The sequence below is a fragment of the Monodon monoceros genome, unplaced genomic scaffold (assembly GCF_005190385.1).
Source record: "Monodon monoceros isolate NGI ecotype Baffin Bay Population unplaced genomic scaffold, NGI_Narwhal_1 Super_Scaffold_12, whole genome shotgun sequence".
Taxonomy (NCBI): domain Eukaryota; kingdom Metazoa; phylum Chordata; class Mammalia; order Artiodactyla; family Monodontidae; genus Monodon; species Monodon monoceros.
The window spans coordinates 54,390,196-54,405,029 of NW_021703768.1; the positions used below are offsets into that span (position 1 = coordinate 54,390,196).

General features: G+C 42.6%; 1 pseudogene; it reads left to right on the top strand.

Moving 5' to 3' along the window:
* Nucleotides 1-732: 732 nt before the first annotated feature.
* On the top strand, nucleotides 733-14,598 carry LOC114892084 (annotated as a pseudogene).
* Nucleotides 14,599-14,834: the final 236 nt, after the last annotated feature.

Sequence of the window (14,834 nt, forward strand, 5' to 3'; positions counted from 1 at the left end):
TTGCTGCTGTTTCTGTGTCCTTTCTTGACACCCTCAGTCAGTCTCTTGGTTTCAAATATCATCATTGCTCTGTGAAAAACAACTGAATCTCTCTTTACAGTTACGGGACTTCTTATTATATGAGGTAATAAATCTCTATCATCCAAACCATCTTGGTTTGGTATTCTCTTACTTGCATCTGGAAGTATCTTGACTCTTTTTCCTCTAAACAGTAATGGGAGAGTGAATCATTCTAAAGCCAAGTCAAGATCATGTTGCTCCCGCGTTCAGAAATCTTCAGTAGTTCCCCACTCCCTACCAAAGAAACCCTCCAAATTTATTATCGAGCATTTAAGACTTTCCTAAAATCTGTGCCAACTAACCTTTCCAAGCTTATTTATTATATGCTTTCTTTACCTGGTCCTTCCAGTGGTTAAAACACTCTAAGAGCTGCAGTGGGGAGACAGAAGAGGGGAGGCTGCCACCCAGCTAAACAGTTGGCTGGGACCTGGACCCAAGCCCACTCCCCATTCCCTGCCACCACCCTGCCTCCAGGGACTAAATGTGGAACTAGCTGGTGTCAGCCCAATTTTCACCTAGGAAGTCACTTCAGTTTAGGTGGCAGAGATCATCTTTGGAAAGTTCTTTTGTGTCCCAATGTAGATTAAAGAGCAAATTGAACTCCCGAAAGGTGGGGGTTGCCTTTGAGAACATGGCTCCTAGACCCCAGAGCTCCAGGATCAACATGGCAGCATGGTGGCCTTTGTGTATTGTGTGCCCTCAACATGCAAGGTTCTCCTCTGGCAGCAGGAAGCACACTCCGAGAATGCTGAAGCTGCAAAACCCACTTCCAGAGCACAGAAAAACAAAGAGGAACAAGGTATACCAGCAGCCAACATGCAGGAACGCACCCAGTAAGCAGCAAGCCACTGTCACTGACTCAGCAATTGCTTCTGCTGTGGTCCGAGAAGAACTCAGAGAGCCTGTCCCTGTCTGTGACTGCAGGCTCAGTCATTCAACCAGTGCAGCCCAGTAACCCTAAAGGGAGGAACTCCACCACAAAAGAGTCAAAGTCCAACAAACAATGATGAACAACACAATAAATGAAATTAAAAATTCTTTAGAAGGAATCAATAGCAGAATAACTGAGGCAGAAGAACGGATAAGTGACCTGGAAGATAAAATAGTGGAAATAACTACCACTGAGAAGAATAAAGAATGAAAACAATGGAGGACAGTCTCAGAGACCTCTGGGACAACATTAAATGCATCAACATTCAAATTATAGGGGTCCCAGAAGAAGAAGAGAAAAAGAAAGGGACTGAGAAAATATTTGAAGAGATTATAGTGGAAAACTTCCCTAATATGGGAAAGGAAATAGTTAATCAAGTACAGGAAGCGCAGAGTCCCATACAGGATAAATCCAAGGAGAAGCATGCCAAGACACATATTAATCAAACTATCAAAAATTAAATACAAAGAAAAAATATTAAAAGCAGCAAGGGAAAAACAACAAATAACATACAAGGGAATATCCATAAGGTTAACAGCTGATCTTTCAGCAGAAACTCTGCAAGCCAGAAGGGAGCGGCAGTACATATTTAAAGTGATGAAAGAGAATAACCTACAACCAAGATTACACTACCCAGCAAGGATCTCATTCAGATTCTATGGAGAAATTAAAACCTTTACAGACAAGCAAAAGCTAAGAGAATTCAGCACCACCAAACCAGCTATACAACAAATGCTAAAGGAAATTCTCTAGGCAGGAAACAAAAGAGAAGGAAAAGACCTACAATAAGAAACCTAAAACAATTAAGAAAATAGTAATAGGAACATACATATTGATAATTACCTTAAATGTAAATGAATTAAATGCTCCAAGTAAAAGATATAGACTGGCTGAATGGATACAAAAATAAGACCTGTATATATGCTGTCTACAAGAGACCTACTTCAGACCTAGGGACACATACAGACTGAAAGTGAGGGGATGGAAAAAGATATTCCATGCAAATGGAAATCAAAAGAAAGCTGGAGTAGCAATTCTCATATCAGACAAAATAGACTTTAAAATAAAGACTATTGGAAGAGACAAAGAAGGACACTACATAATGATCAAGGGATCGATCCAAGCAGAAGATATAACATCTGTAAATATTTATGCACCCAACATAGGAGCACCTCAATACATAAGGGAAATGCTAACAACCATAAAAGGGGAAATCAACAGTAACAGAATCATAGGGGACTTTAACACCCCATTTTCACCAATGGACAAACCATCCAAAATGAAAATAAATAAGGAAACACAAACTTTAAATGATACATTAAACAAGACGGACTTAATTGATATTTAGAGGACATTCCATCCAAAAACAACAGAATACACTTTCTTCTCAAGTGCTCATGGAACGTTCTCCAGGATAGATCATATCTTGGGTCACAAATCAAGCCTTGGTAAATTTAAGAAAATTGAAATCGTATCAAGTATCTTTTCATTGCAGCTCTTTTTACAATAGCCAGGACATGGAACCAACCTATGCGTCCATCAACAGATGAATGAATAAAGAAGATGTGGCACATATATACAATGGAATATTCTCAGCCATAAGAAGAAACAAAATTGAGTTACTTGTAGTGAGGTGGATGGACCTAGAGTCTGTCATACAGAGTGAAGTAAATCAGAAAGAGAAAAACAAATACCATATGTTAACACATATATATGGAATCTAAAAAAACAAACAAACAAATGGTTCTGAAGAACCTAGGGGCAGGACAGGAATAAAGACACAGACGTAGAGAATGGACTTGAGGACACAGGGAGGGGGAAGGGTAAGCTGGGACAAAGTGAGAGAGTGTCATGGACATATATACACTACCAAATGTAAAACAGATAGCTAGTGGGAAGCAGCTGCATAGCACAGGGAGATCAGCTCTGTGCTTTTGTCCATCTAGAGGGGTGGGACAGTGAGGGTAGGAGGGAGACGTTAGAGGGACAAGATATGGGGATATATGTATATGTAAAGCTGATTCACTTTGTTATAGAGCAGAAACTAGCACACCATTGTGAAGCAATTGTACTCCGATAAAGATGTTAAAAAAGAAAAGAGTCAAAGTCCAAGTCAAAGCAGGAGATGATGGCCTTCCCTTACAGTGATGACCCCATCTGGGAATCCCCACCTGCCTTTCAAATTCTCCAGGCAGAGAAAACAAGGGGGCTGGCCAGTCAATCCTAGTCCCCCCTCTTAATGACTCCAAGAGTGGGAGCCATACACTGTAAGCACTCCTTTGGCCTGGTGGGAGCCTGGACCTGAAGAATGGGGCTGCAGATGGTGCCAAGGGAGCAAGGTATTCCCCATCCCCCGCCGCCTCACTGCTTTGGTCAGAGCTCCTGGGACTGAAGAATGTAATTCTGCTGACCACTAAAGTCCCAGGATTCCCAGTGCACAACCCACTGATGACCCCATCATATTACGCAACCCACAGCTCTTCCAGACCTTTCCACAGCCAGACTATTATCCAAACCCACACCTGCTCCGAAGACATTAGACCAAATAGTGTGTATGTTTTCAGGCTGCAGATTCTGCACTAAGGGTCAAGTTGAAACTGCTGCCCCTTTTCACATCCATGACATCCCTAACAGCAAGACAGAGAGAAGCATACCTCTGTGAACAGGCAGATATGTGCCTTTGGAATGACCTGAAACCTCTCCCAGCTCCAGCCAACCAGGGTTGGAATTCTTCCCCGAATACCACACCGCAGCCAACTCTGTGCGTTCTGGCACCAGCACCCACACCTGCTGCCCCCATATGTCCCCTGAGATAATCCTGGGGTAGAAAACAAACTGATTCCTTCTGCAGGCAGCCCTGCCAGCTCTACTCCACTGCTCCGACATGGTAGTGCTCCAGGCCTGATGCCCCCAAACCAAGCAGTTACCTCTGTCTCCTACAGGGACAATGGCTCTGGCAGATCCCAATGTACTCCTTCCCCACCTCCCTCCACTAGTGTCCAGTGGAGATCCCCCCACCCTGGGAGAAACCCCAGATAGACTACGTCATGAGCAGCTTCAGCATCGGGAGCACTGCTTACACACTCTCAAATCTAGCGCATGCTTTCCCCTGATGAAAAGACATTCACAACAGCACAAGGGATGCAGAATGCTGGAGTGTTAAATGAACCTCCAAAGAAACCAGAAGGGTTGATACAGGCCAGAGTGGCTTAGTAACGAAGCTTAGGTAAGGGACCCGGGTCCCAGACAGCTGTGGAGGCTCCACTTGTCCTTCCAGGATACAGAGATGTGCCCTTTTGTCCAGATGAAGTGATTCCACCTTCCATGAACTCCCTGTCTGGGCCCCTAAGACCCAACCACCCAGATCATATGACTCCTGAGTAGATAGTTTGGCTGAAATTATAGCAGGAGTTTTTAATAAACAGAAGAAGAGGTATCAAGGAAAAGTGGCTGTACCCTAGCGCTCCCTCCAGGTTACAAAGGTTTATCTGCACGGACCTTAGAATTTCTCTAAGAGCCTCTCCCTAGATACCAGATGACCCCTAGTGAAGGCTGGGCACCTGGGCAAGCAGAACCATCTTCTGATAGTATGACTGCACCATGTTCTCTGCTCTTAGGCACACGGCCCTCGACTGCAACATACCAGGGATCAGATATGCCTTCCTGGATTTGCAGGAATGATAATCTGAAATGGAAGGGCAAATGTCACCAACCCTGCATTCAGACCATGTCTTTCTGGAGTCAGTTGGCCAGACAACATGTCAAAAATTCCAAATAATTGAAACTTCTTTCCTGGCCAGGGGGTCTTTTTGATTGATGGGATTGCTTCCAAAATCCCCAAAGATTCTCTGCAGAGATGCTTCAACAGCAGCTTGCAGAGAAATTTCAAGGTGGCCTCCCTGGGATAAGCATAACAGGAATAAGGTCCAACATGGAGATGACTAGCATGATCCCAGGCTCTCAGTGAACATTCCCATTTTCCTGCAATCCTGCCAGGATAACTTTCCAAAAACGATTCCCCACCAATGAGCCCTGGTTGGGAATTTGAGTTTGGGATGGTCCTTAATGTCATGAAAGGAAATGTCAACTTAAATGTCAACAAGGGATCCAACTTTCAGATGACACCTCAAAAGACGAGAGGCTCAGTGTGCCCTGGGGAGATGATGACTTGCACTCAGGTGGCTCCGAGATGCTGCCTGCTGAGCAGAAGCTGGCTCCCCTGCCATCTGGTGAGCGCCCTCAGCAAGAGTATGTCCTGGGCTTTAGGCCATACTTTCCGTGTCTCAAGGTCCAGGAAGCAACGGTGGTTTGCAGAATCTCAGAGAAACAATCAGACCCACCAGAAGGACTAATGGCCAGCTCTGTGATAGCCACCAATACATCTCAACCCTCTAGAAATGCCATTAGCCTCAACACAGCTCCTCCAGTTTGAAATGGCCTGGGGCAAAAGCCCTGTGCATTCTCCTGGTCTGAACCCTCTGCAACCTCCCACCATGTACTGTCCAGTCATCAATGCTGGGCTCACCCTCAGGAAACCTCAAGTGCCTCCAGATTCCATTGTACATGGTAGGCCTGATGGCAGGCCCAGATGCTGCTGCCTTCATTAAACAGCCTTCTTAGGGTTTGCTGCTGCTCTGTGGATGATCTGCTTCTGTGAATAACCAGATGTCTTCTCTCTAGTACAACTCGCCTCCAGAGCCTATCCTTCCCCAAGCCTGCTCTCCATTGTGGTGTCTTAAATGTTCAAGTTTGCAATGTCCAGTTCTACCTGATTATTCCATTATGCCATCAAGATGGCAATCGACTCAGATGACAAGCTCCCCTCCAGCTCCTTCACTCAACTTCTCATCAATGAATAACCTGCCAGAAATGGGCATTAATACATAAAAATCCTCGAATTTCAGGTTCTGATGCCAACACTCAACCCCATGGGAATGACCCAGCCACTCCTCACTATAACCAGATGCCCTCCTTGGTTACCTTGGGAACCAACATGCTTCCTCATGGTGTTTCAATGGGGTCTGATTTGATGTCACACAATCCTATGATGGGTCTTGGGTCCCAGGAGCCTGAGATGGCATCTCAAGGACAGAGGGGTTTTCGCAGGAGTTCCCTCCAAGATGAGTCTCTTCCACAGCAGGTATCATTTTCTTGTAAGGGCCCAATGGAGGCAGAGCAACTTCCTGGAGACGTGGGTGTCCCAGGAGAAGGCACATTTGGCCATTCTAACACCCAATTTAGAATTCAGCACTTTAAAAGCCTGGGGGCCCAAGGGGTCCTGACTCCATCACTGTGCTGGGGAATAGCCTGTCTTCAGTCTTTTCGGACCCAGATCTGCAGGAAGTCATACCTGAGTTGGACCTGTCCTCTACACTCCACCTGAGAAGCCCAGCCAGACACTGAAATGGTTCCATGAGGGGAAGTCCCAGGCCATAAACAGCCCTGGGGTCCTAGACCTGGGTTTTTGCACAGGGGATGATGGGCAAACCAGCCCCCAGAATGCCTGGCTTGGGAGGTCCCGGGTTTGTGGAAACTCTGGGCATCCTTCCGGGTACAGGTGTAACCATGCTGAGCCTCAACCCAATACAATCACTGGCCTCTCTCAGGCAAGAGCAAAATATTAATGAAACACACACACACAGACACACAATTAATTTTAAAAAAACTAAGTTCAGTGTAGGGTAGGAATAATAAGGAAATCTATTTTTTGTTTAATAATGAAACTTAGGACATTGCTTTTCAGTTTAAGTGCGCCTCATCACTGTCTGTCTCTCTCGATATACACATCCACCTCTTTCACCCTTCACCATCTCCTTCATTAAGTGTGCTTCTTTCCCTCATGCCCACCCCCAGCCTGCTCACGCCCTGCCTTCCCCCCTTCTTTTCCCTTGGGTGCTGCGTACTCAGCATTATTTTGGGGAGGTAGATCTAGTAAAGCCTCAGCATCCCTGCTGAGCATCCTCCTGGTGTTGGGAGGGAGAGGAATGCTCTGTGGCTTTCTCCTCCTGGGTGACTTTTTCTTTGCCAATATGCCCTCTTTTGCCTCCACTCTTGTTTTCTGGTCTCCTTTTCTGCGGAATTTCCAGGTGAATTTTATTAATGTGGGATGGAACAGATGCTAACAGTTATCCAGGATTTTGTTTTTGTTTTCTGAAATTTTGTGGTTACTTCCCTTTCTTCCTGCTCCCACACACAAAGTGTTCTACGGAACTTCCATTAAATTCGGTACAAAACCACTTGCTGGGGCTGTGATGTCAGAAAAATTAAATATATTGCTTCATATAAAATTAAAAAGAATATTTCAAGGCTCAGTCCAAAAATGACTTCCGTGAGACTCTTCCTGATCTCCAGGGGAGACCAAATGCCATTTTCCTTGGAACTTGCTACTAACATCTAACAGCTTCTTCCGTCCTTTTCTTGTAACATACTTTTTAATGTTTTATCTTTCCTATAAATTGAAACTATGTGAGAGCTGGTTCTGACCCTGATTCAACTTTGGCTGCTCCACAATGTTTTGCATGTAGATGTTCACTGAATGTTAGGCAGATGCATAATTTTTTTCTCTAACCACTGCAAATTATCCCTAACATGGGGAATGATGGAGGGAACAATTAAAACAAGCCTCACAAGTTGAAACATGACACTCAGTTTATGAAATGAGGAGAAAAAAAGAGGAGTTGGAGGAGGATATAACCTGAGCTATAAATAGCTTTAGAGAAACTAAGCAACATGTGACAGGGATTTGTATGAGCTTACAAGGTGCTGCGGGTAAAATGCTGGAGTTTATAAGAAGGAAGGGGAAGTTTATAAAGTTTGCTTCTTAGCAGGGCAGTCAGGCAGTATCAGGGCTTACTGTGTGTCTTTGTGCAGGCTGCTATAACAAAAGGCTGTAATAGACTGGGGGGCTTAAACAACAGACATTTATTCCTCACAGTTATGGAGGCTGAAGTCCAAATTCAGGGCTCCAGCAGATTTGTTGTCTGGTTGGAGCCCGCTTCCTGGTTCATAGATGGCTGTCTTTTTGCTGTGTCCTCACATGGTAGAAGGGACAACAGAGCTCTCTGGGTCTCTTTCATAAAGGCACTAGTCCCACTCATGAGGGCTCTACCCTCATGAAATCACCTTGCGAAGGCTCCACCTCCTAATACCGTCACCTTGGGGGTTAGGTTTTCTAACATGTGAATTCTGGGGGGACAAACATTCAGTCTCTAACATTATGGTTCTGCATAGGCTCAGAAAGCACCCCGCACATCCTGTCAAGTGAAAAGTGATGCTGATGACAGCCCTACACTGCCAGTGGTGTCTCTTGAAGCCTTGGAAACTGGGGATTTTAATAAAAATCTTCCTCACAGTGTCCCTCAGGAAAACTTGGAGGTTAAAATTTTATCAGATCCAGTGCTATTATAAAATGACTCTTTTGTAGCCTCCCCAAATTAGTTTCATATTCAAAGCAGCTTATTTCAACCATTCCCTGCTTAGTTAAATGAAGGCTTGGAAATACAGAGTGCACATGGAGAAGAGAGAAAGGTCTCTGTCTACTTCAGAAAATATTCGGAGTACATGCCTACATCTTAACATTTTGCAGTCATCCTCTTTTTTTGAATTGCTATTTTGACACTTTATTTTTACTTACATTCAAGAATGACTCTTGGGAAGACTTCATTTTAAAAGTATTTTCTATTTACCTTGCTTAGGTATCATGATGAAAGTACTCTGGAAGTAGTCATATACAGATGGGGGCAATAAATATGTGCTTTTAAGAAATGTCATGTCCAAGATTCTTAGCTTCTAAATGCAATGACAGTGAGGAACCCTCATGGCCTTGCTGCCACAGGCTCCAAACACCAGCTCCAGCCCGTCCACCAGGAATTATGTCACTTTCCTGAGGCTAATGCTCTTTGTTTACTCACAGGTGTGCTCACTTTAAATAAATCCCACTTACAAAAATTTAGACTTGCCAAATAGAAAAGCTGGCAAAGTGACTGCTAAAGAAAAGGATCCTTTACCATGTCAACACTTTAAATAAGAAGCTGTTTTAGTACATTTTAAAGTTTGAAAACATTTATTTCCCAGGAACTCTGGATTTGCTGGAAATGCTGCACACCTGTGTTCTCTTCATTATTCTAGCACAGACTTTGACACTTTCTGAAGCCAGCCAGAAGGAGGATAAACAGCTAATTGTCTGTGTCATGTGCTGTGTGGCTTGTGAATCCAGAATAAGAGGCCAAAGAAGAAAATGATTGTTCCAGCACTGATTTGCTGTGAATCAGTTTCCATCCTCAGAAAATTCATTTTATTTTACTCACAGGGAAATCATATTAAGCTGCCTACTCCATGTCAAGTTGTTTGGATTTCTGTGAAGAAAGAAAATAAGATTGGGATTGGCAGAACAGCGTGTTATATGGGGAAAATCAGATCATCAGAGAATATTGGAGCTTTAATGGTCCTTAGCACCCTCTTAATCAGGCAAAATCCTTCATACTGTCGGTGCAAAAAGTAGAATAGGCATCTTTGTTTTGTCTTCCAAGCATTTCTGTTTCTCTTCCCAAGCTAACCTTAAAAGATGGATCCACTTCCAATGAACAGTTCCGAAGAAGGATTGGCATTGTTGGCTTCAGAGATGGAGACCTTCTGAAGTGGCTCCTCTGAAGGTTCTTGGCTTAGGTCACAATTTTTTATGTATAGTGGGTACCGGGGAAAGGCAGCTTTTCATGTGAATTTATTATTGGCATCAAACAAGGCAGGATTTTGTTTTGGTTTGTTTTGGCCCATGGTAGGGTAGAACAGAGAATGGAATTACATAATCAGGCATTCCCAGGCAAAGAAATTTAAATGTTGCTTTGAGTTTGAATTAGTCTGCTTAATGTCTAAATCTCACAGTTCTTCCTTCTATCTGTAGTGCAACCTAAAACATAAAAGATAAAGCATTCTCTGGGTTGAGATCTAACCCTGTATTCTGTCTTATACTCTGATCTACAAGGATGTAGAATTTGCTGCAATGGCATGTTATAGAGACATGTTCTGTCTTGAAAATAAGTAAGATATTTCTGTTAAAAATAGATATGGAGATTAGTGGTGGATAAATCTCATTAAGTTTGGAATCTGGGTTGACTTTATATAAGGGTTCCAGGAATTCTGGGGCTTAGTGACAGATTACACAAGTATTTGGAGATTAAAGAGCTCATCAAATCCAGGAAAAAAATGCATGTCCTTTAAGGATGTTCCCCCAAATATATGTGTTTGTGTGTATACACACACACACACACGCACTTAGGGAAGAATTAATAACCAAAGCTTCAAGTTTTCAGAGGCTTATGTCTTTTCTACTTCTGTGGGAGAAGAGAACTCTATTCTAAACCATGCCCACCAGAGCAAGCAAGCCAAATAGGACACACAGTGTTTTCTCAATGGCCATATTAAGAACTGAGCTCCCTTGCAGGTATAAAAAGAGACAGCCTGGCTTGAGTTCAAATCCTGTCTCTCTCAACTTAGTTGCTATGTGGCCTATTCAAATTATTCTACCTCACAGAGCCTCTATTCCTTCAACCTGAAGGCAGAGGGGGTAACAGTGTGAGGATAGATTTCCTATCACAAAATAAAAAGTTAAAGCCATGTTTGATTAAAAAATAATATTCAAGAAAACCTGAAAGTAGAAATCTACGATTACATTGACTGTAAGAAATGTTTTTACAGTTCCTGTCTCCTCTGTACCTCTAAGGGACCACTGCTTCAGTATCCATTTATTCTTTCCTGGTTCAGTAGTTGTTTATGAGCCTAACACAGGGAGAGGCAGTGGCCCTCCAAAGAGAGAGTCCTAGACTTGTAGAGAAAAGAACTGGGCTTGAGATCTGACTTATCCATTATCTCCGACCTTGGAAAAATCATTACATTTCTCTGACTTATGGTTTCTCATCTGTAAGATGGTGTTTTAGACCAAATGTTGGTGTCCTCCCCAAATTCGTATGTTGAAGCTCTAACCCCAATATGATGATATTTGGAGGTGGGGATTTGGTAGGAAAGTTTAGATGAGGTGATAAGGGTGGAGCCCTCATGAATGGGATTAGTGCCCTTATCAGAAGAAGAGACAAGGGCGCTCTCTCTCTCTCTCTCTCTCTCCCTCCCTCCCTCCCTCCCTCCCCCCACCCCACCATGTAAGAACTCAGTGAGAAGGTGGCTGTCTGCAAGCCAGGAAAAGGGGTCTAAGCAGAAACCAAATCAGCTGCCATCTTATTCTTGGACTTCCCAGCCTCCAGAACTGTGAGATATAAATGTATATTTTTTAAGCCACCTAGTCTGTGGTATTTTGTTAAAGCAGGCCAAGCTGACTAAAACAGATGGGGATAAAAATACCAACCTATATTATAGAGTCCTTAGATCACAAATGAGACATATATAAAATCTCTGCAAATTTTCGATCACTAAACAAATTATGAGTACTGTGTTAGGAACTAGAGAGATGTAAAAATGAGCCAGGTACTGACTTTGACCTCAAAAAGTTCAGTTTCCTAGGTGAGGTAAGACTCATGTATTACCAACTGTGATACAAAAGAGAAAGGGCCATATTCATTCATTCTTCATTCATTCATTCATTTGTTTAACAGACATATATTCAGCATCTGCTATGTGCCAAGTGCTAGATTTGGGGCAGCAATAAACAAACAAAAAATTCCCTGTTCTTACAGAGCTTTTATGTGAGTCATGGAAGCAGTCAATAAACAAATACATAAATATTAAATAATATATTCAGTGGTAGGAAGTGCTTTGAAGAAAAATAAAGTAAGGCAATGGAAAAACTGTGGTGAGGGAGACTTGGCTATTTTGTACAATGTGATGAGAAAAGACCTAGTCAAGTCATGTGACTGGAGGGTCAGTCTCATAAGGGACATTTGAACAGACACTTCCATGAAGTGAGCAGATGAGCTTAACAGGTTTCTTGGAGGATAATGTTGAAGGCAGGGAAAACAGCAAGTGCAGATGTCCAGAGGCAGGACTGTTAGTCATAAAAAATATTCTAACAGGCTCTGGGAATTCAGAGTTGATCAGATTATTTCTAGCTAAGGAGTCAATAATGATATAAGACCCTCAAGATCAGTTCAGGGAAAATAGAGGTCCTGCTAAAGAAGAGGCTTGTATAAAAGCACCACATATTTACATAGTCTTTTATATTTTTCACCCATCTTTTGCTTAGATCATAACTCATAAATTTCTATCCACGGGTACATATTTATAATTATTATCCAACCCACAAAGATAGTCGTAAATGATCACATTTCAGTTTCCTATAAACATAATAAGTGGACATCATTATTAGTCACCCCTTTCCCATTTCAGATTATTATTATCATCACTTCAGATATAGGATAGTTTAGAACCCATACTTTGGAGTTAGGCAGATAGAAATTCACATCCCAGTTCAACTGGTTCTAGATTTCTGACCTTGAGGATATTGCTTAGGCTTTTGAAACCATAGTTTCTTTATTTGTAAAATGGAAATCATGATATCCTGAGGAGTTTGTTGTGAGAATGAGAATGTTGTGGGATTTTACATACACATACACACACACACAGTATTTAACACAATACCTGACGTAAAGTAAATAATTCACAAATAATTGTTTAAAAATAAAATAGTGGGAGATGCCCTCTTTTTACCTATTGTCCTTCATGGAGGTGGTATTGAAAAATTGCTCACTGATGCTATTCTTTCCCACCTTTTCTTTATTGAAATATTCACAAACATCAAACTATAAAGCAAGAAACTTAGAATCTAGAAGTCATATGATACAAATGATTCCAAGATGAATGCAAGAGAAAGTATGAATGGAAGTAACAAGAACAAGTATTTACAAGTTTTTACTGCATAAGAAGGCTTTCAAAGACATTAATCTATTTACTCTCTGATAATAAACCTGTAGTCTGAATATTATTTATCTTCCCCATTTTACAGATAAAAATATATGACTCAGATAGGTTGAGTGATTTTGGCTAAAATCAAACAGCTTGTGAGTGGTGAGACTGGAACTTATATTTAGGTCTTCTGATTCCAAGTCCCTGGGGGTAGTTATTGGGGCAACTGGTGCCCAAGAAATTCTTGCAAGACTGGAAAAACTTCCAAGTGATTAACTGAGTTGGTTGCATTATGGGCCTCCCTCCTACTTGTGGATTTTGATTTTTCACTGAGGATTATTAAAGAAAGTTACCTAAGCTTCTTCACAAAGCTCCAGAAATTTCTGGTTACAGACAGCTAATGAAGTATGTGTTTCTTTCTGAATGGATTTCAGAGAATCTAGATTTTAAACAGCCTTGCTGGAAAGCAAGGTCCCTGTGTTGTTTAGGCTCATTTGATCACTTGTCTGAGCTCTGCAAGGACAGGGACCATGTCTTACCCATCTTTGCATCCCAAGGCCCAGCAAAGAGCCTGGCACCCAGGAAGCTCCCAGGCAGGGCTTGAGGGCCAGGCTGACAGGCCCTGTGATGGTTGATATCAGTTAGCATCACCAGTTTAGCTCTGATTTTGGCTGCAGTGAATACACTAGACATCAGCTGTCATGAGAAAACATATCACATGGTAATTTTTCAGCTTTTAGTTCTGAATCCAAGCGCCTGGCCTGGACGATGAGACAATAGAGCCCTCCAGCCTCTATACTTCCCACCATTTCTCCTCTCTTTCTGGTTCCTTTTCAGAAAGAGCTTCTCTTATAGGAGCCTGAGCCTGAGCCAGAGCTGCAGACCTTGTTTGCCTCAATAGAGAAAATAATTTTAAAACAAGGACGTTAAATCTGCCTTCAGCTTTGGGTCTTGAATATCAGTGTTGACTTAAGCCTTCCCCATGGAGAAGAGTGGCATTGGTCAGCAAAACTGGTGAGCAGGTGGCATTAGCACCAGCAGGGAAGGGAGCTGCAGTGAGTTGAAATCTCTGCACTGTCATGTAACAAGGGCTGAATGTATTGACCAGCTTAGGTATTGATCACTTTACACACATTATTTAGTCCTCGATGGAGGATTCCTATTAGTATTCTCATTTTCCAGAGGAGAAAGTTGGAGAATAGAGGTGAAGTGACTTGCCCCAGGTCACAGAGAGTAAGTGGCAGGTCTGGGATAAAACAAAGCAATTGGACTTCACAGCCTGTGCTCTTAACTATGTGACCTTGGGCAAGGGTATGACCCTCTCAGTGCCTCCATTTCCTCATTGGTAAAATGAATAGAGGAACAACTACTTCCTTAGATGGTTAGGAAAAGTCATTGAGATCATACATGCAAAGCCCTTGACACTTAGTAGGCACTTAAAATATGTCAGTTCCCTCTCTTCCCTCAAATAACCTGAGATTGAAGAGTGTCACCTCTTGAGCTATCCTTTAGAAACTTAAAGCTAAAATTAATCCAGGCCATGCCAGAGCCAATGACAATAAAGCTGATTTGTCCAGACTTATTATTTTGTTTCAATAGGAGACCTGCCTCCACTTTCCTGGGCAGGTCCACAGAGCCAGCCCAGACTGAAAACGCACATGGCCATTGCAAACGCATTGTTGAAACATGACGGACACTTCAGGAACCAGGAGATTCTTTCTGGAAATGCCTTGCTTCTTAGCCAAAACAGAGATGGTTAAACAGTACAGCAGTGCAGCTGTGGCCTTCAGGGCGCACAGTGGGGCTTCACGCTCCTGGGGCAAATGGAAACCCAGGGACACACTTGCCAGCTGACACTGTCCCTCGAGGGACAAGATATGCGTGGCCTCGCCTTCCAAGTTGAGAGCAATTGCTGGCAGGACACCATGAGCATGTCAAGTTAAGGGAATATTTTTTTTTAAAGGCCCATCACTGTTTTTCTTTCTTTAAATGGTAG